The sequence below is a fragment of the Felis catus genome, chromosome A3, assembly GCF_018350175.1.
Source record: "Felis catus isolate Fca126 chromosome A3, F.catus_Fca126_mat1.0, whole genome shotgun sequence".
NCBI lineage: Eukaryota > Metazoa > Chordata > Mammalia > Carnivora > Felidae > Felis > Felis catus.
This window is the reverse complement of record NC_058370.1, coordinates 77,082,375-77,108,752: the sequence shown is the minus strand read 5'-3', so window position 1 is coordinate 77,108,752 and position 26,378 is coordinate 77,082,375. Positions and strand designations below refer to the sequence as shown.

Here is a 26,378-nt window from a genome sequence, read left to right as displayed (position 1 = left end):
CATATCTATAAAAATGTGAAATGTTATTTATTTTGAGAATACCCAGTCATTTCCATCTGTAGTAAGAATCCATAATAACATTCTCTGTTTATATAACTCTTTTCACCTCAAGAGATCCCGAATGCATTTCAGACAGCTCTATATACAAACAGAGGCCAGGAGCTCCGCCATCTCTGGAACTGGCGGCGGGAGCCCGGCAGGGAACGTGTGTGCGGCTGCATGTATCTTGCTGACCGCTGATGGAAGAGGGGCGAGTTGGTCAAGGACAGCGGGGCGACCCCCGCATTCTTAAGACAGTGTCACAGGGGCCTTCAAAGTCTGGGTGACACCTCAAATTTTGATAGCTAATTAAGAAAAAAAGCTGAAGAGAACTCCATTTATTTACTTTGGAAGGATGAAGGATGATGTGGGGCAGAGCAAGGTTAGTGAAGCAGTGACTCCAGGGAGTAGAAATAAATCTGAAGCATAGATCACAAAGTCTTCCCCTCTAGCTTATATATTCTTATTACACCGAATACACTTAAGATGGGCACACACATAAAAGGGTAGTATCTGTTGATTCATTTATACCCCCGTTTTCTGCTTTCCCAGAAACGTGTGACTGGATTGGCTGAAATCCTTTCTCTTTCCTTCACCAGTTCAGTCCACAACATAGCTGTTCGGCTTCAAAATAATTCTCATTTTTTTTTTTCATGAGAACTAAGAAGACAGCAATAATTTATGGGAATTCCCACCTCAGAAACCAAAGCTTGGCAGAAAAGTATACTTCTATGTGGCCCTAAGTGTGGATTCCCTGAGCCACTAAAGGCAACACACCAGAAATTCCCAAGTATCCAGAAAATAAACTGAAAAATGGCTAGTCTCTGTCAAAGAAAATATTACTGACCAAGTGCCCAGTTTTCAGTATTGCACTCAGGATCCTTAAATCACGTTTGTCTGATGAAAAAACTTATTCCTGGGGGACAGAAGTGGGAGATGGGGTGAAGTGACACATCCTATGGTGAAGAAAGGCGTCTGGGGTACAAATGGCCTGCCATCAGCTCTCCAAAACCTCCCTTTCCCCCGGCACTCCTGGACCCTTTCGGGAACCCCTCTAGTGCCTTGGTGTCATGGTCCTCCCATTGAGGCACACCATGCCAGAAATGTCCAAGGTCTGAGTGCAGCCCAGTACAATATAGTCCCTAAACACAATATGGTCCCTCTATCTCAGACATTAGCTTTCCTAATGCCTGTGACCTCTAGGGCTTCCCACAAAAACTCAGCAAAAAACCCAGGGAGGGACAGAGGGATACTGAATTCCTTAGAGGCTTCAATTTGAAGCAGGGAGAGTGGTGGAGATTACCTGGTGCAGGAAACAAGCCTCACCATTACTCTTTGGGTTGTGTACTGTAAAGGGCTATGGAGGGAGAGCTGGCAGGGGTGGAAGGACAAGTGGGGCCACTCGAAACATTTCTGGGAAACATATCCCTTCCTAAAAACCATGTCTCTACTTGCCATGAAGCCTGGAAGAACAGTAATAAAAACAATTGAGCACATTCAGAATAGTCCGCCTGAAAGGGACATTCCCCTATTGAACCTGACTCTCATATTATATCAATGAAGTCAGTAGAATACAAGATTTACAGACCAAGAAAGTGAGGCTTAGACAAGCCGAATGACTTACGCACCTCCAGAGCTGGAGCTAGAAACTTTTTATCCCAGAATTCCGAGTTCTTTCTATTGTACCTTGCCCAAAGCTATAATCAGTGGGTGGGGCATCTGGGATGTGCTTCACTTTGACCTTTAGAACCTTCAGCCTCCATCTCCCCATTGGCCTGAATAAGGGCTAGGGAGACATGAAACCCATCAGGTTTGTAGGGAAAAGCAACAGGAATTTTATTTCTTCTTTGAGTTCACATTTAGTTGTTCCTCATCAGTCTTTACACCATCCAAAAACACATTTAGGCAAAAACAGAAAAGGAGACGCTAGCTTTGACAAGAAAGATGGATGGATAGATGTGTGTTTATTTTAAAAATACAAAAATTACATACTATTTCAATTCTGATGAATTATTGGAAATGTTCAAAAATTCTTACAAATAGCCCCCAATGGAAAAGATAGTCTTTCCCTGGTAGGACCAAAACATCAAAGGTTATGCAGCTCAAGCCAGAAAAATGACCAGAGACTGTTTCCTAAATTTTGGAAGATGTGGTTCAGCACCAACAAAGGGAGTATATACTTGTTTATGCACTAGTCATTAAACCTTGGAGCTCATTCCACCAAGCAATTCTAGGCTTACAGATAAAAGGGAAATACTCCAAAAAATTCAAGGGAAGTTTGGAAACATTCAAGCATGGCAGGAACTCAATGGAAGGTTTGAAGAATACCCATACTTTCCCCTAGCTTTAGACAGTACCTATGCGCTCCAAGACGTGTTTCTTGGTGTCCCTATCAGAAAAAAACTAAGTCTATACAACACATAAAATAGCAAACAGGCCCAATGTGACACTATTTTAAATAAGGAATGGGTCACATTGTCCTTTTCCTGGTCTTCAGGCAGATTTTACTCTCTGTTCTGGAGTGTTCTATAGCCGTTGGCAGAGCTGACCATAGGGATAATCATCTTAAGAGAGATTTTCTTACAACTGAGTGGAAAGGTAATTTGTCACATATTAAGAAAACATGTAAGCATGTGTTAAATGGAATTTTATCTTAGCAAACAAAAAATAAAGACAAAGGAATGATCTTTAAATGCCAGAACTGCCAAGGGGAAGCAGGGACCCATCAGTCAAGAAATTTAAAGGTTTGAAGGAAGTGAAATTCTGCCACATCCAGAAGGAGAAGAAGAAATATCAGTGAACAATTCTAAGAACTACCAGTAGGATATTTGCTTACTTGATACCAGATGGCTGAGCCAATATTATCATGCGCAAAGTGCAGGGGGCAGGTACCAGCTTAAGATAAGGAAGAGCTTCCATGTAGTAGAATGAACCTTTTCATTGGTTATGTTTTGAAAGAAAAATAAAGACTAAAAAACTAAAACTAAAAAAAAAAAAAAAGCTACAGAAATCCAAAATGACTCTAGGAGCCAGGTAGGTAGCATAACATGTGAATCATCCAGGAAAAAATATACATTAAGCATATGGAAATAATCTACGGTTCCATAAAGACATTTGCTCGCTCCCATGTGTCTTCAGAAACGGAGCCTTTCCCATTGACTTTTAAAAGAGACATAAGAACAAAGGGACACTCATTTAATTCAACACAAAACAAAACTATGCGAGAGGAATGATGGATGGGTAGCTGACACCTAGCCTCAGCCCAGGAGCCAATAGAGAGTGGGGGGGACAAAGGAAAGTTGGAGAGTGTGTGCCCTGTGAAAGAGGGTGTACAGCACTACCTGATTACTGCCATGTAGAGAGACTGGCCCAGTGTGGACAGCTTTTCCATTTTTCGTTTTAGTTGTTCAAAAGGGCCAGAAATCTTGATGTGGACACATGCAACCTGCCATTTTTTAATGTTTGTGCAATTATTTCCAAAAGATACTCTGTGGGCCAAACAAAACATGATGTAGGCTGGATCTGGCCAAGAGCCCACCAGTTCATGGCTTCTGCTGGAAAGAATACTTCCGTTATAAGTATGGGTGTGGAGGGAAATGGGAAATTGTATGGTCTCTAAGATCCTGTTGGGAGTCCAATAAATAGCACCCCTCTTCCTGAATTCTGAACCAACTCAAAAGTGAGAAAATAGAGTGAGCCATGGGTGGGTGGGGGGCTGCAAATTATAACTTTCCTACTGAATAAAGCAAGGTTGGGAAAAATGGGTAAGAGAGCTTCCTGGAATCGGAGACACTGGACTGGGTCAGGCCTCTCTTCCCTCTCCTCCTGACTTACCACAACCACCTGTAGGATCTGTGTTCCCTGCAGGCAGCTGGTTCCCTAAAAGGACATCGAGCAGAATGGGGGCAGAGCTACTCAGGCTTCGTATCCCCTTCTAGATGGCCCTGTCGAATAATTCACTCCTCCTCTCACAGTGGAGATTAAGGGAAGGGGCTCAAAGGAAGGGGCTGATAGAACCAAGAGAATTTCAGATACATAATAGCAGTGGAGAAGACAGGATCCCCTCAACAATTACTTCCAGCCAAGGCCACCTTTAGCACACAGTGCATCTTTGTGCAAGTTACAAAAAGGCACTCCACCCTGGCAGATGAATTACAGAAAGGCCCTTTCCTCCCGGCTGATGCAGCCCCAGCCTGGGGCACACACAGCTTGGCAAGCAGTACTCGGGCTAGATTCCAGCCCACACTTGCCTACTCGGCCTAGTGCCTAAGTACAAAAACCCACAACTGCCCATAGCAGCCCTGCTTCAGACTCTAATAATCCTATCAATTTGATTCCAGACTCTTCAGTCTCCAAAGTAACCACATTGTGAGCAGCACCCACTCTCTGTCCACCTCAAACAGTTGGAATTAATATTGGCCCAGGCTGTGTCAAGCTAGTGAATGGGGTGAAGCAGAGGAAAGGTTGGCTGCTTGGCATAGCTTGTGCCTTATTATTATTATTATTATTATTATTATTATTCTCTCAATTTCCCAATCACTAAGTTGGTACAAATTCCCAAGGAATGAACAGCCATTTTTTCAGCATGTCAGAATTCAGTGAGGCTATAATCATTTCTTCACAATGTTTTTTAGTAAAGAATATATTAAGGGAGACATTGTTTTAAAAGTTTCCATGTACAACTGTGGCTTGTCCCAAATTCTTTGTATTCAGATGTCAGACTATAATTGTTGGTTAGCAGCAAGGTTACCAGATGGGTTATAAAATGCATCTCAAATGAATATCAAAAGGACTTAAGGAAAATACAATTAACTGCTGGTGTAGTTGAGGCAGGCTACAGTTTCACTGTAAAGAAAATTAATCCCATCCTTATTAGAGCTGAGAATATTTCTGCATCCATGATCTAACATCTTCTCTCCCAGAGTTCAACCCACAGGAAAAAACAAAAAACAAAAAACAACCCCCCCCCAAAAAAAAAACACCACGAAACAAAACACAGGACTCCAACTAAACAGATAAAAACAAAACAAAAAAAGAATGGAAAATTCTATTTATCAGACGTGAGAGACATGTCCATGAAGGGGAAGCAAAATGAAAAACAAAGAATATTTAGTTGAAGCTGATCTCTCGCTAACATTTCATAACCAGGGAAATGCAATCAGCACTGTCTCCAGAGAGATCCAAACAGGATGTTAGACTTCTACATTCTTTCGTATTTCTACTCAAGCCAGGTGCTTCAGGAAACAAAAATTAAATGTTTGATACCACTTAGCTGGAAGTGAGTTCTTTCCTCTACCACAATGCCAACAAACAGAAGTCTACATTTTTGCCAACCTATTTCCAGGTCACTTGTGTGTTTTAAGAAAAGAAAGCAGACATGGCAGACTGGGTAATCTACAAACTCCACTCTTTCGAAACTCCACTTCATTGAGACTCACCCATTCATTCATTCAGTTAATACTTATCAAGGATCTCTAAGCAGGCATGTTATGACTGCTTCTGCAGCACCCTTTCCTTTCCCCTGTGAGCATAAAGTACACAGCCAAGGTTGTTTTTATGTACAGCTTAAAATCCACACATTTTTTCTCAGTGAGATGAGCAAGCGATACATTTACCCTTTGATGAGTATTTGAGGAAGAAACAAGCAAACAAACCTACGCCACATGTAATTTCATGTGGGTAAAAAGACGGGGGAACATGATTTTATTACGAGAACATGTATTTGTTATTATCACATTCACCTTAATGTACAGAGGGATGTCCTAAATATAGAGAGGAGTTTGGGAGGGGGTGGGGAAACAAGAGAAACACCCTGCTGTTGGCAACCTTAGTGACTCTAATCTCGGGCCAGAAGGCTGTGGCTGAGCCCTCTGCTGTGGTGCACATGGCTTTCTTCATTTATCTTTCGAACCCTCTCCACTTGGAGACTTGTAAGGTGAAAAGCAGGTCTGCAGATAAATATCCCTAACGTAAGATGCCCATGATGGTGAGCTTGCCTTCTCTTCTTCTCTCTTCCCTCAGAAAGATAACAAACAGAGGAGGAAAGCGTGGCACATGGGGAAGTGGAGTTAAAATGTACTGCACGTTACTAATCCTAACATAACATTGGCAGCTTGCACCATCCCCCTGCCAAACCCAAATTAACACACTGCCTTACTGGAAGGCAAAGGCTGCAGCTATATTTATAGCTCAATTAACAAGTTTCATAACTAAACCTCCAGAAGTCCTAGGCAAACCTGACAAATGCTATGCATCTTAACGCCACGGTGACCCTGCCAGAATGCCACCATCTTCTAACGGGGAACGACTCCTGCTATCACCTTGCGAGAACAATGATGATTGGCACTGGCCCATCTGATAAAGGGAAGCTGGCTGGGCAACTCGGCTCTTGTCAGGGGTACGTCTCATAACAACTCTCAACCAACACACATACGGTTGATTCAAGCAGGCGGCTAATTCTTCTTCCTTTTGCAGATGGATGGAAATGCCTGCTCCTCCGGAGCCAATGGCTGCAGAGAATGACTGCCATCTTATGACTCAGGGGCCTTGGTCCTTCCGGGAACAGTGTCACGGAAACACAGGGTACATCACTTGGCAAGTGTTGTAACTTCAAAAGAAGCAGGAAACCTTTTCATCATATCTTCGAAGCAGGTTAATTTTGCTCGAGGGAGAAAGATTCTTCAGAGGATTATTAGTGCCCAGGCAGCATTGTTAGAGGATGACTAAGGAGGATGCAGTAGTATTTTTAATACAGCACTTGACTTGGGGCAAACTGCCTTCAGCATCCAGGTGGGCTTTCCCTTTATTCTGGAACAACATACATGTTTACACGGCACAGAGCTTTGTGACGATTTGCCTGCACATCTGGCTTCTCTGTGGGACTGTGAGCTCTTTGAGCCCAGAAAGGGAGGAGCATCCTGTTATACTATGTCCTCCTCAGCTCTTAGCTCAGAGTAACTAACAGTAAGGCCCAGCATTTCTGAGTGAATGAATGAATGAATGAATGAATAATTTAATAGGTGAACTGGATGAATAAATAATTTAATAGGTAAACAGTACTATTCTCCCACATACTATCAGAACTTTTATGATTCTGAAAACCTCTTGCTTCAGTTTTCTGGCTGGAGTTAAACACATTTCATGTGCCACCCTTACATCTTCCTACCAACTATAACCCATCTCCAGCTACCTTTATCATGGGTCCCTTCCCCATTAGACGCTGGCTATTTAGATCACAGAAATTTGGAAAGAAACTTAAAGTTGCTGGTCAGAGCCTTAAATATATCTCCAACTGCTTGAAACCCTTGGCTGCTAACACAGAGCAGAGGTAGATGGTCAACCATTAACACTGTGTTAATATATGCGAGGTGCACAATTTTGGGTGCGTCACTGATTCCTGAACTTCAGTTTCCCTATGTGTAAAATGAAAGGGTTAATTTAGAGCTACCTTCCAGGGTCTTTTCAACTTTAAAATATTATGAAGTTTATTTTTCTGCCATCTCGTTGCACACACACATGCTAATGGCAAACATTTCTTTGTTCTCCTGTCCCCTAAAAAGCATGCTTACAGAAGTTGTTTTAAAACACCCAAACTTCTCAATGAGAAGCCCATGCTTTTTTTGCTCCTTGGCACTCTCATTGTTGGCATTTTGATCTCCAAGTACAAGGGTATTCCTTCCAAGGAATACAAGTAGACTATTTTCTCAGGACAATTTGTGGTTGCTGAAAAAAAAAAAAGGTCATTACGCTATAAGCATAGGATAAAGAGGATAAGCCACAGTTAGGTGCTGTTATCAAGGTAGACTGGAGTAAAACCAGTAAGGATATTCTGCCAGCATCCAAGGATCTGTTGCCTCTCCCTGCTTTTTCAAGGAACAAGATCTGGACCAAAGATGCCTCCGCAACAAGGACCACAAAGGGGTAGTCTACTGGCTAAAGCTGGCCCCTGGAATATGATCAGGGACCAGGTCATGCATAGCTGCTGTTACTGATGTTTTAATGTGAGTTTAAGTGCCTTTGGGTGGGTCATGGAGTGATCAGTTTATCAATGGCCCTTACCACTCCTTATGCCTTATACCTCTGTCTTATCCCTTTCATTCATTCATGATACTGGTCCTTTGCCAAACTCACTGTATCTGTCTTCTCCTACTAAAATAGAATGCTACTGGGATGCCTGAGTGGCTCAGTTGGTTGAGTATCAGACTCCTGATTTTGACTTAGGTCATGATCCCAGGATCGTGGGATTGAGCCCCACTCTGCACTGAGTGTGGAGTCTGCTTGAGATTCTCTCTCTCTCTCTCTGTCTCTCTCTCTCTCCCTCTGCCCCTCTACCCTGCTTGCACATTGTCTCTGCCTCTACAAAATTAAAAAATAATAAAATAAAACAAAACAGAATTTTATCTCCCATGAGTGTAAGACATCCTTCTGTTTGTTCACTATGTACAATACCTGGAAGAATGCTTGAATCATAGTACATATTTTGCACATATTTGTTGAATGAATAAATGAATGAATGAATGAATGGATGAAGCTCCCCTGCCAGTTGCTCCCTCTCAGACCTCCCATCACACTCTGCTTACTCTATCGCAATAGCCTTAATGCAACAAACATTTATTAAATACGAGGCACTATGCCAGGTACTGGAGATATTGAGGTGAACGAGACAGAGTACTTTGTCTCAAAAGCTCACATTTAAGAGCACGTAGACAAATACGACAACACAGCACAACAGTTTTGATGTTCCATGAAAAGGCTAAAGGAAGGCAGGAAACATTTGCAATGTGGCTCAGCGGGAGTAGAAATTCAGTACCTGGACAAGGGAGAGAGGGCACTCTACACCAAGAGAACAGACTGTGCAGAGTCACGGGGCGGTGGAGGGACACACGCTCAGGGCCAGACCACCCCAGTGTAGGCAGAAGAGACAGCGTGGAGGAGGAGAGGCTGGAGGAGGGCCTGGGAAGGAGCACCGCTGCGGGAGTGGGGAGACCTTCACAGCAGAGCCACGGAGTTTAGATGCTATTCTGCAGGAAAGAGACACTATTCAAGTGTTTCAAACGGTGAGTGCCAGGGAGACCATGACGTCTTAGAAAGTTACTCTAACTTGCGCTGTAGGGTACAGGCTGACGTGAGAATAAGTTCGGAGGTGCTTGTAGGCATCTGGAGGAGGGGAGATGGGAGCCTAAGTAGAGGCAGGAAAAGTTGTTCCTCTCGGGAGAAACTTACACAATAAACATTTTGGAGACAGAATGATGTAATTAACAAGCAAGAGGGGACGACGGGTGAGAGACAAGTGAAGGGAGAGGCTTCTGTTTTGGGTCAACTCGATAGATGATGCTGTAAAGGAGAAAGGGCAAAAGCAGTAACTAGCAGGGCTGCAGCCACTGAGCTGTCAGCATCATGGTCCACAGTGACCTCTCTCATGGCAGTTTCAGAAAAATGAGGGGGATGAAAATAAGTGCTGTGGAGCAAAGAATGAATATGATGCGAAAAGTCACAGACTTGTAGAAGAAGGGGTCATTTATTTAGTTTTAAAAAAAAACTTGGAGAAGCGGGTCAGAGGGATGAACAGGCAGAGCACAGGAGACTTTTAAGGCAGTGAATCTATTCTGTGTGCTGTTACAACAGGAGATAGATGTCATTCTACATCTGTCCAAACACAAGAATGTACAGCAACAAGAGTGAGCCGTAATGCAAACTATGGACTTGGGGTGATGATAATGTGTTAATATAGATTCATTGATTGTAGCAAAACTATGGTGGGGAATACGGACAGCAGGACAGGCTATGTACCTGTGAGGACAGGGATATATGGGAGCTTTGTACTTTCTGCTTCGATTGTCTTGGGAACTTAAAACAGAATAAAGAATAAAGTTTAGGGGCACCTGGGTGGCTCAGTCGGGTAAGCAACCGATTTTGGCTCAGGTCATGATCTCACGGTTCATGAGGTCGAGCCCTGCATCGGGCTCTGTGCTGACAGTGCAGAGCCCTGGGCCTGCTTTGGATTCTGTATCTCCCTCTCTCTCTGCCCCTCCCCCACTCACGCTCTGTCTCTCTCTCACAAAATAATAATAATAGTAATAATAATAATAATAAACATTGAAAAAAAATTTTTAAAAGAATAAAGTTTATTAATAAAAAAACTTGGTGAAGTTTGTAAAGATAAATAAGGCGGTATCTTGAAAGGAAAGGAAAGCCAGGAAAGATGGTGGTTTTCTTCTCTCTCTCTCTCTCTCTCTCTCTCATAGAATGGGAGAGACTTATACAAGTATAGTGGCATATAAGTATTTACAGGACGTGGTCTGTGAGAAAAATATTTGAGAGATAAAATACAGCTGATGCAAATAAAAATTCTTGGGAAGGACTCAGAATGGTGCCTAGTACATAGTGACTGCTCAGTAAAATGCTAGATCATTATCACTACCATAATATCCATTACTTTCTTCTTTATCTTATAGTAATTTAGGTCGCTGCTCCAGCTCCCTAATGAGACCATTAGCTCACACAGAAAAAGGTTATGACTGCTTAGACTTTGTGTTCCTTGTAAGCACTTATTGTAATTCCTCGAACAGAATCCTCTTTCATTGGTTGATTCATTCAAAGTAGTTACTGATAAATGGTAGAACTTGAATCTTCTCAGGTAGTCATTTTGGCTTCTTCCTTTGAGTATATTTTATTCATTTTTGTCCTTACTTTCAAAGTACCATATTGTATGTATTAAACAAATGCCCCTGGCCCTCTCAGATTACAATGTTAAACTTGTCTGTGTAAATTTTGAGACCTTCAACCATATGCAACATAATTACAAGTCTAGAAGAAGGAGAATGAGGGCTCTAGCTAGGGCAGGATCAGAGATTCCATATAATGACATCCATAATTGGGTTCCTTATATTTTTATGCTATGTTGGTCTCAGTATTGGCTTCACCCAAAGGCTGGCTTCCTTCAATGTCACAAGATGGCACAGTAGTTTTAGGTGTTACATATAGATAGAATGGCATTCAGAGAACAAGAGACCATTTCTTCCTGGTACCTTTGTTGTAAGAGGGAACCTTTCCACAAGATCTCCAACAGACTTGTCTTACATCTCATTGGCCAGAACTGTATCACAAGAACTTCAAGCTGTCTTTAGGTAGCTTTACATATGTGGGCACTAGGATTTCCTTAGACTAATCAGGAGACACCCTCCTTGGGAAGAAAAGCAACCTTTTCAGAAGTACACAGTCTTGCAGAGGAAAGGTGACCCTGGAATACACAGGATTCTGTTTGGAAGGATAAGTCATGGGGTGGGGAGATGGATGTTGGATAGGCAGTCAACAGTGTTTGTTAGAGTTGAATGAAAACTAATACAACATAAGAAAAGAAAACGATATAAAATGGTACCTCTTCTAACTTGTGGACATAAAATCTGCTTCTGGAAGTTATTCTATGAGCAAATAGATGACATAATAGTGAAATGATAAACAGGTAAATAAGTACTAAAAGTTTCAACCAGGTGAAAGGAGAAGGGCATTATCAAAGTGCCTGGAAACTCACCACACACATTGCATTGCTGTCTAAGTATAGTTCCCAGGATGCAGCGTGAGAGATTCCTCATTCACTCCACCAACATTTCAGGGTCTGTTATGTGTCAGACCAAATACCAAAACCTAAAAATAAATGTTAATAAAATCAGTTTTTCATCACCACAATACAAGTTCCTACACTAAAATATATAATCTATAACAGAAGACTAACAACTCAATAAATAACTGTAAGATGTGTTTTAGATCCATGATGAGTATACTAGGCACTTTTACTTTTTACTTTGGGGGTAGGAGGATTTCATAAAGGAATGTGATGCTTGAACATCACATTGTGTTTATGCATCCCATAAAGGATGTGGGTCTTAAAAAATAATTAGTTGTTTCTGAGATGAAAAAGGGACTGGGAAGGGCATTTTTAAAAGAGGAAATATTATACCCAAAGGTGTACAAGTGTGAATTAGTATTCTGCCCCCATGAAATCCCAAGTGGATATCCAAATGGCCAGAGAACAGAGTTCAAGAGGAGGTGTGGACGGAGGTGAGCCTGGAGATTTGGGCAGGAACCAGATGACAGAGAGTCTTTTTTACCTCATGTATATAAATTGGGATTTGGTGCAATAAGTAACACTGAAGGCTTAACAAAGTGAATAGACATCTTAAAATATCACTGGCAGCTGGGCCATGGGGAGGTTGTGGTGAGAGCAAGTCTAGAGGCAGGTTATTCAGTTTAGCAGTTGTTTCAATAGTCCAGGAACATCAAGACATCACTTGAGCCAAGGCAATAACAAGGAGTCTGGAGAAGAGGCAGAGATGAAATACGTGATGGAACTCAGTAAAAAATCTGAATGTGGAAAAAGAACTGGAAAAGTCCAGAATGATCGGGTAAGTATGGTTAATGAGGGTAGATGAGACAAGAGAAAAAGGTAAAAACCAGGGTGATCAACTTATCTGGGTTTGCCAGGGCTTTTCCAGATTCAGTGCTAAGAGATCTTCATTCTGGGAAGCCTCTGGGTCCCAGGCATACCAGGGCAATTGGTTATCACATAAGGAAAAGTACATTTGCAGGAAAGTGTGGTAAGTTCAGTTTGGTAGGTAATGAATTCCAAGCCTATTGGGCAACAGAACATTCAACTGGCATCTACTTAACCCTCAAGTGGCTGGTCAGCTCCGTGAAAATTCAACCAGCTAGTGTTCACTAGCTATGCACTCCCCGAAAAAAGATCGTTTTCCAACAACTTTCACATTTCCACTCCATCCTGTAAATACCATCCAGCTTTCACACAGTTAAGGCAGAAAGCCCCCACAGTGTTCACTAGCTATGCACTCCCCCAAAAAAGATGGTTTTTAAACAACTTTCACATTTCCACTCCATCCTGTAAATACCATCCAGCTTTCACACAGTTAAGGCAGGAAGTGGTTCAATAGTCTTTCTCCACCAGGGCTGGTGGACTGCAGACGCAAGGCAAAGAATGAATGATGGGCACCTTTTGAGCCCTTCATGCAAATCACTTTAAAAAATTATCCTTAAAAGGAGTATGCCCTATGGTAACCTATAGTCATTTCTATCAAGGGGACTACCCATCTGCTTTTGCTGCCTACAAACTTATTATTCATCAGAAAACAGAGCATTTCCATTCCTTATTTATTAATCTTTGTATCACAGACATACCTGTACTGCACATGTACAAGCACTCAATAATTTGTTGCAAAGTAAATTATTTTAAGTCCATCAAAGTACATATTATCCTTATTACACATTCCATTTGTAATCTATGATCTTTAAATTCCTTTATCTTTTCTTCAACAAGTAAGAACTTGAAAACCAGGAAGTTTTAGGTTGGTACAATAGCTCTGAGATGATTCTAACCATCTAGTTTCGCTTAGTAAAAGCCTAGAAACAGCATGGCGAGAAGGTAGTTCCATTTGATACATTTATTTGTGCTTGAGACCAATATTGTTCTACCAATAGCACACTCTATAAACTGACCCAGTGCTCTGAGAGTCCCCAAATGCCTTATTTAAAACAATGGAGCAGACATTGAGGATGGTGTTCAACTCTTAACTTAGCAATTCCCACTAGTGATTTAAACCAGACCTTCAGTGTTATTTTAACATAGGTTTTGGATTTAATTATCTTAAATGTCTAAAAGAATGCATACAATTCCCAAACTGTTTATCTCTTTTATGGTAAAATCTCTTCCCCTATCCCTAGAAATCTGTTTTAATTATTTAATCAGTTTGGCTGAAACTCACAAAGCATTAAATTGTTAGTTGTTACTTAACATTCCTTATAAATTGCATTTATTAATTTCTGGATAGAGACTTGTCCATTGCTACAGTAATTTAAATTAGTACCACATGGTTACAGACCGCTGCTGAATGATGATTAAATCTTTGGGGCAAATTCAGTCTTTTAAGATTTAAATGGCACTAGAGATAAGCTAACCAAATTTGGGTCCAAGAAGTTACAATTTATCAAAAATGTAATAAACCATGGCCGGAATATTCATCGTAAGCAGCACATAATGTGGTCCATGAAATGACATTTTAGCATCTCTCTCACTGTGGTCACAGGGAAGCGCTGACAGTGCAGACACAGCAATGCTCCATTGATATTTAACAGTTCCCATCTACAAGGTGCTTTGCAATATTGTGGCTTTTTATACACTCAAGTCCCCCTGATACTCTATCAGTCATTTTGTTATTCAACATACTGACATATTCCTTTCTCGGTGCTTTAATTTCACAGGCACAAACAATCAACATAGCACACAACCCTCTGGGATCTCAGCGACAGGAGGAGAAACTGTAGGACCCGGTGGCATTTCGGGATGATGGATCACTAGGGGAAAGAGTTCCGGTAGGGACTGTTGACTCTAATCTACCTAGGTACAGGTGATGGCAGACAGGCTTGGGAAAAGTTAAGAGATCTCTCCCAGGTCACAAAGGTGAAGAGAGGCTCTAGAATTCAGTTTCCTGACTTGCAATCCAGAAATGTTTCTTCAACACCTACTACCACCAAACAGTCCATTTAACTGGTAGGACCCTGGATCTCAACATTTACTCAGATTACTGAAAGGACCTGATCACTTCTTCCCAGGGAACCAACGGGGGAAATCAAGTGATTAAAAACTGAACGTTCCCACTGCTTCTGAACACTTAAAAAATAATAATAATTAAAAAAGAGGGTAACAGGCAGGGCATAGGGGAGACCGTAAGTGTCTCCTACTGTAAAGACTGACTGAAACACTCAGGTAAAATAACAAAATCAACTCATAAAATAATAGATTCATCTTCCTGCTGCTAAAGATAAATATTAAATAATCCTAGGTGCTGCTGGCTGAAAATTAATTTCTGTAAGGCAAATAGTATAGTATGTATATGTGTTTCAATTTCTGTTTGGCAAGGTGCCTATTTTGAGCATCCTGCACAGACCTTTGAAGTACTTGGGCTTCCTGGATAACGCAGATGCTTAAACAAGAATTGCTTCCTCAGGGCTCCCAAGCACTGTAAAAGAGTCTGTTTTGGATTGTCAGGCCCCCAACTAATTCCAGGTATTCAAGTCTAAAAACACAACATTTTTTAATGCATTAATGATACATCACAACCTTTCTGAATTGAATTGTGTCAGAGATGGGAGTGACATTAACTTATTAGAGGAGTCACAAAGTGCTGAACCACTGCAATTTGTGTTCCCCAAATTACAGTCAGGTGCAGTCGCCCGCATGGGGCAGGTTGAAACAGGATACACAGTGAGAAAAAAAGTGCTTCAGATAGAGCCCTCTAATGATTAATTTACAATAGAAAAAAGGATAGAGGGCAAACAGTACATTGTATTCTAAATCATGAAGCTATTATAGACGTCCCACTTGTCTACTCTTAGACCATCTGAGAGCTAAGTCGTTTTATCCCCCAGCCCCAGTTGTTCTGACTGTGCTTCTTTAATATTGGTGTTTGACAAAAAACATAAAATGTCCCCAGGAAGCCAAACACACTCAGGACCATTTCTATAGAAACTTCAGAAATGTGAAAATGAAAACAACCACCAAAACAATAACAAAAATCCACAATCTGCACTTTTTCAGAAGTTCCCTAGGAGCCTTAACTAATTTTTTTTTTGTTTTTTGTTCTTTGTTCTTTTGTTTTTAAACCAGGAATGCTTATCCTGGAAGAGCCTTCGATTAGCAGCATGGGAGTTAAAGCACGTGGTACTCTAGACCAAGCAAATGCCATGAGGCAAGGTGAGCTCTTTGTGGTCACAGAAGAAGAAGAAAGTCACTGGGGAGTCCATGCATGGAGTAACCCTCACTTCCAAGTCTACTCAAGTTCTTTCTACAGAAGGATTTAGCAGAACAAGGGGTCTATAAATGGAACCGGAGAGTGGGATCCCTCACTCTGATATTCTACTAACACTCCATGCCTCTTTCCAGAAGGGACATGCAACCCAGCATAGTGACCAAATTCTAACTTGCGTCACTGCATTCTGTCTCCTCTGAATACCTCCTGGAACTTCATCTGGTCTTCATTCCATGTTGTAAACCAATATGAGCTGTTGGAAAATTGCCCTTGAGGTGGCTGTACTTCAACACTGGGCAACATGACTCATGAATATTTTTAACAGTCAAGGCCATATGTTCCTCTCCTCTGTAGAGCATGGAGCCAAATGGAGCTTCTTAAATAACACACAGTGTGGCAGCTACTGCCAGGCACACAAGGAAGAGTCTCAGAGTTGGATGTGTTCTCACAGTCAGAGATGGGAAAGGTCCCTGACTCTGAGAGAGACGACCAGCTGACACGGAGCTAAGAAAATATTGAGAGAATAAGAGTTGGGTTTTGTGTGTGTGTGTGTGTGTGTGTGTGTGTGCTCTGTTTTCATCTTTGTTTCTATGCTTGATGTATTTTACAAGCCCGTTAAGGGAAATGCTTTTTCCTAGGTCAGTCTTCAAGTTAACCCAAGTCCTCCTCCACTCCATTCTCTCCCAGCACTCCATCAGAATTCCAGGGTGCCCAGGAAGTGCGTCCCACAAGCCCACCAATACCCAGAACTGCAGTCAAGGGAAAGCAAACTTTCTTTATGATATAACAAAGTTTCAAGATGCACAGACACCCTTGGACTAGGGTAAAGTGGAAGCAGCTTCTGAAGAACAGCTTTTCGAGGGGATTTGGCTTTATGGCAAAGGAGAGGAATGGAAGAGATGAGAATAATAGAAGCAGAGCTGCTTGAAAGAGGACAGAGACTGGAGGGACCAGAATGGAACAGGAGAAAGGACACAGAAAGGAGAAATTGGGGAATGCCTGAGATTCATTTTATTCTTGACAGGCCCAAATTCCCACTTTCTAACGACAATTCTATAAATTTCCAACATGGCTTTGTTTTTGAATAGTGACCTATTTAGAATTACCCAGCTTTAGTTGACCAACTGAATTTATTCTGCAACCTTTCTGGGTGAGTTTAATAACCTGATATTTATTTAAGAGCCCAGCATTGTCAGCCACTGTGTTAGGGATGAGGGATTGGCCGTGAATAGGACCAACATGGCTCCTGCCCTCCCAGATCTTCTGGCATTCTCCTAGCATTTGATAAGCATTAAGGGAACAACTCTGTGGAGTTAGGGAAGGGTCCTTGGGGGGAAGTAACACCTAAGCTGAGACTTTCAAGATAGAGCGAAACAAGTCTGATCACCTTTGTAAGTCTAACTTATCACCTGTGAGATTAGGAGTCTCCTCCCTGCCACTGGCTCACGGCATCAGAAGGAGACAAGTAAAGGAAACATGTGGGGATAAGCAGAGCTTACTGGAGAGCAGAAAATGTAGTGTGACATCAATCCTTGGAGGCCAGTTAGATGCCAGCTGGGGATTTAATGTTGACCTGAGGTTTCTAAAATTACACTGGAAAAAATATGTAGCTGTGCCTTCCAGCCCCAAACTACTTCTGCCCCCAGCTCCCCCTCCCCCTGATGAAATGTCTTCAAGGTAAGCAGATACAAACGGAAGTTAATAATTTGATTTTCTCTTGTCTCTCGTTTACTTCGGTATCTTGCCAACCTGTGCGTGCGTTGTTGTATCTGTGATAAGGTTCCTGCGGCCCTGGTTCTATTGCCACATCCCCAAAAGTGGCACTTGGGTATAAACAAGGTCTGTCAGGACGGAAAGAGCTTCAAAAACGCATGCCACCAAACTCTTCACAAATTTGACATTTGTAGTTTAGGGTAAGTCAACCACCCAACTCTACATGGGTGGGTAAGCTTGCTACAAGACATGCCTTGGATAGCAGAGGATTAATTTGACCTCACACCTTCAAGGAAGAGTTATTCTTTTTTACTATCTTTGACCATGTTCCCAGGATGCAGAACACTTTGAAGTGTAAAAAATTCAGTCATCCAAGTGCTTAGACCATCCCTTACCCAATATCTGTAGGGTTAGGAAAAAATGAATAATTGCCCTCATGTAGAAAATATCTGGGGGACAGACTGTTCACTTTTTGTTTAGATAGGCTGCTGTCTGTTACACACGGGTTTAATTATTTCCCCCATTTGGTTTTATATGCACTTTCACTCCTGTTGTGACAGAGATTATTATTATTATTATTAATCCCAGAAAAAAAAGAAAAAGATTTAATATGGAAAAAAGGACAAATGCCATAAAACCTACTGTAATAATATGTTCAGTAGGAACCATGGTCATTGCAGGGTAGAGTTGCACACCTACTCATTCTTTTGTGATGATCATGTTTTTACTATTCCAAATTTAATACTTTTTCTAATATATTATATGTTACCTCCCATGTATTTAAGCTGTACTTAAAAGCATGCTAAGAACTGGTAATTCTTTAATGGTTGTTCACTTACAAGCGATTGTGGGTCATTACACAATCATTTAAAGGGCATTAATGAGAACCATTTAATGGTTTTAGTAGAATATCATTGTAAGGGACAGGGGAAAAGTTACTGGCTGTAAATTTTTATGACCATTTCTTACAAAACGTATTACTTTAAAGATTTATGTATGTAACAATGAGTACAATAAAAGCCATGCTAAAAATAATTTGAAATCAAAGTAATGCATATAGATAAGTCTTTGCTCTGCTACAATTGGGTGGCTACCTTAAAAAAAAAAAACCTTCCTTTTCTCCTTTCTCCCTTCCTCTCTCTCTGCCTTTCATTCTTCCTCACTTTCTTCTCTCCCTCCTTCCCCACCTTCCACCCTTCCTCACAACTTGCAGTTTCTTTCCTAAAAGAGATTTTTAGTACCATTAAAGTTTTTGTTTTTACTGAAAACCATTACAGATAGAATCTTAACCAATATGTTTTTTGTTGCCGAGGGTGGAGAACAGAGGGGTAAATATAGCAGGGCAACACTGCATAGAAATGCCCCAAATGTAGTGGATCTTTGTTTACAGAACTTTCCCTTATATATCATTATTTTAAACTATTTCCTCTTATATACTACAGGACAAAAATAGAAAATCCAATACTTTCTAGGACATCACTCTCTAAGACAGGACAGGGGACTAAAAAGGGAGAGGAACTAGTCTGGTAGTACACCCACGGAAATCTGTAAAATACATACAGAAAGGAGCCTCACTCATACCCAGAGAAGCATGGAACATCTCGCTCCATGCAGCTCACCTCTTGAAAAAGAAATGGGTATTTGAGAAGCTCACTCTACTGAGGGAGCAACCTTATTAAAGTGCTTTAATAACACAACAGTCATTGTATTATGCCTGGTTTTGTCCACTTGTGATTCTCATGGAATACATAATGAATAAGACAATGCCCCCTTCCCAGGATTCTTGCATAAGCAGGAGGATATTTCTAATTAAAAAGGCAGAGTTAGCGCAGCACATGAAATGAACAGAACCATATCTCTAGAAATGCCGAGATTTTACTGTTTGCATTAAGTAACGCTTGTATTTCTCTCTGAATCTAGCCCAATACCCATTACCAATAAGATGAAGATTTAAGATAACTTGGTCAAAAGATGGTGAATTACAACTTTTAATTAAAATGTAGAAAATAGTTGCTTTAAAATAAACATGATAATACTTTCATGATCATTAATTTTTTATGGAGAGAACAACAAAAGCAACCTGAATATTTTAGAATGTGACATTATAAAGTCAGGCAAAGGGGATTTTTTAGAAAATTATGCATGTCCCAGAGAGAGGATTATGTAGTTGCTACTTTCCATTTCTAGTCCCCTTGAAAACTCCGGTAGAATGCAAAACCCACACATCTGGATCCACAGGGATTTCTCTACTTGACCTATTCAGGTAAAGCAAGCAATGAGCGGGACGGTAAGAGGGTAAGGCAAGCATCGGGGTTTACACAGCTTATTGACATCAAACAACAATTCAATGAATGATCACAGGGTGAAGAAGAGCTGATTTTCCTACCTAGGCCATATACCTTGATGTGAAATTTTAAAAACATACATTTAATGTGGAGTTGAAATATTATTGGTGCTATGTTCGAGATTGAATGTGGCCAAACGATTGGTGATCGTGTGTGTGTGTGTGTGTGTGTGTGTGTGTGTGTGTGTACACATGCATTATGGTTTCCTCACCAGAATCAGTTCATAGTGATGCAAACCTAGCTTCATGCCTCTTTCTAACGTTATCTCCAACTCCACCCCTAAGTAAATGTCCTAAGAGTATTAAGTCTGCTCTGGCTCAGTGTGTATGCACAGTCTTCTCTCCATCAGGGCATCTATGCTGATTCCCGCTCTCTGCCCATATGCTCTCTATCCTGATTACCTCAAGTCCGCCTCCTCGAAGAAGCCTTCCCTGAACTAATGCTTGGCTTCAAAACTCTAAGTCTACCACCAAATTATCTAAGGGAACCACGGTGATACTTACAGGGAAGACAGAATGGTGCACCCTCTGATAGGGCAGGAATTTTTTTGCATCAGTTGGCTTCTTCATCATTAAAATGAGGAAACAGTCATGTCTGCCTTACAAGGCTGTTGTGATAATTAACATCAAAAATACATTTTAAAAGCATTTGGGATAGCATAGATTCATAATAAATGTTAGTTCTCCTATTTCTCCTTCTCTCCCTTTCCAATTCAGAGAAATCTGTGTCTAAGCCATTTGGGTGTAACAACTTGTTATATTTACTTTCTTGTGACTTTCAATTTTGGGGGAGGGGGACTTTACATTCTCCATCATCTCTCCCCATTAGTCTATAATCCCCCAAAGGAAGGGACCCTTATTTACGTATCATCATATCCCCTTCCTCATCTAGCATAGTTCTATATGCACAGTGAGGATCCATAACATTTTATTAGAAGAGTGAATATTAGTTACCTACTCTAATATTTGGTTAAAAATTAATTTCCATAAAATACAAGCCACAAATTAGCAACACTGTACTCTCTCCTTACACCCCCAGTATGCTGTATATGGCTGAATTTACATACAGTGGGGAGGGGGCATCAGTCTGATTTCAGATTGTTTTCCATCACCTGAGCTGGTTAGCTCTGTAAGGTCATAGGTGGTACTAACGTAAGATCGTGCATTCAATCCCAACGTGGGTGTGCTTACAGACAGAACTTTGCTATGCCTGTGGACTATCTGTGTATTTTCAGGCAAGTGTTAAAAATTAAAAACAATGCCACTGGCATTCCTAAAATGGTCTTAGGAAGTGAGCAGTGAGGATCAGTGCAAACAAAGAAAAATAAAAATCAAGCCTCATGCACCACTTGTGATGGAAAGATGGCCTCGAGGTCTTGGTAGTCAAAGGACAGTACATTTGAGCGTTTTACTTCTGGCTTACAAGCTACTTGCACTGATGAAATGAGGTGTGGCGCATGAAGGAAGGAGAACAGAGCGGTTATGAGTGTGGTCTCTGGTGCCGGATGGTCTGACTGCTCTGTGACCTTTAGTCAAGTTACACGGCCACCCTCTGCCTCAGTTTCCCAACTGATAAACTAGGAGAATAACGGTTCCTGCCTCAAGGCATGGTCTGGAGGCATAAAGAGGTAATACATGCAAAGCCCTTACCACAGTGAGGGCCGTGCAAGGATTACAGGTATTACCCTGGCAATACCTGGAAAGCCTCATGATGATTCTGTGGGAGTATTCATTTCTTCTGTTCAGGCTCCTGCCCCTTCATTACTAGGAGTAGGCCCCAAACAGCATGTCAAGGAAGGCTGAGACTCCCTCCCTGGGTGTTCCTTCCTCTCAGCAGAGGGGTAGGAGAAGAGACATGACAGAAGCTCCACGGGCAGCAGATCCCAAGTCCCTTGTGCCATTGCTCACGTGCTTTCAAAGCCCATAAACAGGCATGTGTGCCCCATTTCCGGGATGCCCGGTGTCCTGAGGCTCTTGGGGCGGATGCCTTAAGTACCACATCTAGATACAGAAACAAACTAAAAGCAAAATGAGAAATGCAAAATAAAGAAACAGCTTTCCAAGGGCTGAGGAAGCTTAGCAGAGAAAGGAGAAAGGGGGCCACATCACCTAAATACCTTCCTCCCAGAGACCACAACAAAGTGAGAGCTGCTAAATGAGCTACAAAGTCCAAATCAACCACTTCTCGCCAAGTGGAGCCCTCAGAATCCAGAGAAAATGTTGGTGGTGCCTTCAGACATTATCCATCTGACTAGCAGTGGGAAAGTAATGATTTTTGTGAATTTTGCTGGGAAGTTGCAACAGCCTTGAAAGATATGCCGTAGTATGTGTCATCCAATTTTGATGTGATTTCTAGAAAGAGAAAGGTGAGTTAAAAATAGAGATTCCATTTTAATGCATGTTTACTCTTGCCTTTGTCTGGAGTCCAAAAACGACAACATGTTCTTCCCATTTACTAGAGCAGCATTATTTTATATAAAGTTTGAAACCACGTGCACTGCCGAGGCACCCCTCCGAGAAGGTAAGCCTGATGTTCACATCTATCATATACCCTTCGGACTTTTTTAACTTAAGGGCTTGTCATTTCAGTGGGGAGGAAGATCTACGGAACACGAGCCACGTGGAGTTTTATTCCTTCATGCTGTTTGTGATAAACTTCAGGGGACATATTTAACATTCAACAAAACCCGAAGTTTCTGGGGCCTCCCCAGCAGGAGGATAATATCACCACTCTTAGAGCGGCTCCGAGTTTAAGACAGTGCTAAACAGTCCAGGCATAGAGTGTGACAACGTATACGATTCCTGGGGGTGGGGAGGTGGGGAGTGGGAATTATGCAAGCTTCTAAACTACTTGGTATTCACGTACAGCTCTTCTCCCACATTATGATGATGATGATGATGATGACGATGTTATTGTTAGTATTGCTCTTTGTCTTCTTAGGAACAGTCTCTTTCAGGAAGACAGAACAGTTCACCTTCTGGCAGGGCAGTCATTCTTTTGGATCACAGGGCATCATTTTGCCAGCTTCTCGGGGTTGCTAAGTTGCTGACAAAACCGTGGGGGTTTGGGCTTCATGCCTGGAAGAGGCACAGCTGGAGATGAGCTCTGGGTGCAAGCCTCTACCGTGCTCCTGTGTCCCTTTGGCCCTATTCTCTACAACTGGAAGAAGGAGAAAAGTTGCCAGAACCCAGCTTTGTTTTCGAATTCACTTCACCCACCATTTCTAAGAACCTAATAGGACCCAGGTCTGTGTTTGGGACTGTTGGAGACAAGAGATTACAAATTTCGGGGAAAAGTGAAGGTTGAGACACATTAAACTCACACATGCACACAGACACACACGTACGCATGCATACATACACACATATACACCATCAGGTCTTAAAGAGCAGAGGGTAGAAATATCCTCAAGCTCTCCTGTCCTTAGAAATGAGTTAGAACATCCCTAGCAAAGCTCCAGGGAGAGTGCATTTGCTGGGACATTAACCAAGATATTTGGAGATCTCACTTTTCTGCTGGAAGTAGGAGAGCAAAGACAATGTTAATTGCAAGAAAATGAGCAAAGAAGCGGGCTTTAACTTTCATGCTCTAACAGGGCCAGAGAGGGAGATTACAAGGAAAGCACAAAGGCAAATGCATGAGGCGGTCTCCTGCCTCCCCAGGGAGGGAGATGAGCATCACAGGATTTGCTGTAGAGGCCCACGGCCAGCACAATCTATTAAATAGCTCAAGTTAGTCAATGTGGAAGAAATTTTTAGACACACATGCCCAACCATATGTGCATGGCCAAGATTTAAAATAGAAAAGTGAGAGACTGTTGGATGACTGAGGATTTTTCCCTTGCCAGGAAGTCCTCCTTAAGGATTTCATAGCTTGCAAAAGAGAACTGCTTGCCAGACAAGCCAAGAAAAAGACACAGAAGATTGGGACCTGCTTCCTTAATGATGAAATGTCATACTGCTATGTAAATCAACCCAAAGAAAAGAGGCAGGCATGATTAAGATGGCTTTGCAGAAACAAGAGAGGTTTCTCGACATCTCTTCCCTAAACTACTGTAATTCCTCAAACGCACTGGGCACTGGGCTGGAGGCACGCACACACACACACACACACACACACAATGGAACCTTACTGGTGGTGGCACTGGGCAATAAGGGAACCCCTCTGTCATAGGAATTCTATGTCACAATGAAAAATTATACTGTGTGGCTCCAATTCATAAGGGCAAATTCTCTGTTGCCAAGTTGGTGGCAGATCAAAGAGCTACCCCACTGGGTTTCAGTGTTTTGTTTTGTTTTAATGTATGTGGAATGACATGATAAGAACATAGGATGGATCCTATTAGCCACACGAGAATCAGCTTTATTAATTTTCAGTCATACCAAGTAGATGTGTTTTTAGTGCCGTTTTACTAGCAAACACTCAGCTCAGCAAGTCTGTGCCTCAGTTCCTTTCTCTGCTTCCCCTCCAGCTTCTCTTTTGCTCCCCTTCCTTCCTGGGCCTAGAAGAAAGACCTGACACGGCACACCATTCTGTCGCATAGTGTTAAGAAACACTGAGATTGTCTGTGACGGCCAATGTTTTGTTATGTCATCACTCAATATCTACGTTTGGAAATATTCTTGTCATGTCTGGGGAAAGAGTGGTTTGGGTACAGCATAAAAATAAAGCTATTCTCTCATACCTTGGAAGCTTCGATACTTCAGGGCTCTGACTCTTGGGTCATTTACTGTAATTTATGTGTTCCAGAAGAATTGCAATCACATCTTCTAGAAGTTCCATATCCCAGGAAGCTTCCTCCTAAATTGTACCATCAATTTTCAATTCACTTAGATTCCTATAATTTTATGACTAGAGGGGGCTTTAGAATTGATTTAATCAAATTCTGTCATTTCACAGAAGAGAAAGGTGAGGCCCTGAAATGTTAAGTGAGTTGTTATACTACAAAGGTACTTGCTAGGTAAGTCAGTGTGAGTTTCGTGGTCCTTTGTCTTCTAGTGTAGTATTCTCAACACTACGCTCAACTTCAGTGCCATGCTATGTAATTAACTCTTCCATGTTCCCAGGAATAATATGGATCTCCCTACTCAAAATCAGTCCTTAGGTTTGAAGTTTAGCCTACTAAAGCAAAAGTGATCTCTGATGACTGACTGGAAAAAAAGGATTCCTACCAGAAAAAAATGGGAAGATGCACTGCTGCTGCTAACAATCAAGCAGCGACTGTCTAAATTACATTAAATATCATAAGCACATTACTAATTCATGCCAGGAATAGTCCTGTATTATGAAGAAAATATTAATACGATGAAAGACTAGCCCACGAATCACCTGGAGAATATCGGTCAACCATAAATGTTTCCACACAGTAATGGGAATCACTGCTCCACAGGCAGTGAGGTGGCTGCCATACTCCACCCCTGGCACCCACCCCAACATTCACGTCCACCATCATCAATAGCTAACTATTTGGTGTGTGTTCTCTAGAAGGCAACGGATGAGTGCCAGGAATTGACAGTCTTCATTTACATCCCAGCTGTAAAGGTGGTGGAAAGGAGCCCATCCACTATCTTCCCAGAGAGACGAGAACAACTTCAAGGACTATGACTTCACACTAGGTGATGATGCCAAGGCTCTCTAGGGAAACCGATCCCACAGTCTTCTAACCACGCCATCAACATCTCTAACCCATGGGCTACATTTTGACCTTCACCTTTCTTGTCAACCTCAATTACTCTTTTAGGGTGCATTTGGGAAGACTTCTAAACTCCTAACACTTTGGGGTTCTATCGTCCTTGAGGAATTTCATAATCAAACCTGCTTTTCTATCCCTTTTCTCTTCTGCCTTTCCCAAGTAGTGAAGGGCAATGAAGAGAGGATTAAACCAGAAATCCAGATACTCGAATTCCTGTTCTGACACCTTAACTAGGTACACAGCCTTAGGAAAGTCACTTGATCTCCTGAACCTTGGTTTCCTCATCTGCAAAATGAAAACACTGAAGGAGTAAATGCAAATGTTTCCAGCAGCTTTAGTATTCTGGGAACCTCTTATAACACAGGACTATTGCCAGAGAGAAGATGTCAGAGATTACAAAGCCCCTGGAAGATACGGCTTAAATTCTCCTAATTACAATGTCTAACAAATTCTGAGCCCTGAACAAATAATCAAGTGTCAAGGGAAAGAATCCCAACATTATTTATTGCCCTGCAAGTTGCTATGAAATACTAATGTCAAGTGCTAGTGATGGTACTTGAATTACTGTATGTACTCAGATAATTATTGTATGTAATTTGCAAATATGCAACAGCATGTACATTGTAACGATAAGGATAACAATACAGTTGATAACAACTTAGGCTTGCATAAGATTATTTCACTCAGAGTTTCAAAGTGTTTCATAAACACTGGCTCATCTATTTTCTGAATACCAATAATGCAAGGTACAGCTGGGGACAGAGAAAGGGAGGG

At 41.6% G+C, this 26,378-nt stretch overlaps 1 long non-coding RNA gene across 2 annotated transcripts in view; it reads right to left on the bottom strand.

Annotated features, from left to right (window-relative positions):
• Positions 1 to 26,378, bottom strand: part of LOC109498181 — a 499,178-nt gene that overhangs the window by 177,274 nt on the left and 295,526 nt on the right. For both annotated transcript variants that reach the window (XR_006595590.1, XR_006595591.1), the window contains exon 8: positions 11,570 to 11,682. This is a non-coding gene — a long non-coding RNA (uncharacterized LOC109498181). The remainder of the gene's footprint in view (positions 1 to 11,569; positions 11,683 to 26,378) is intronic.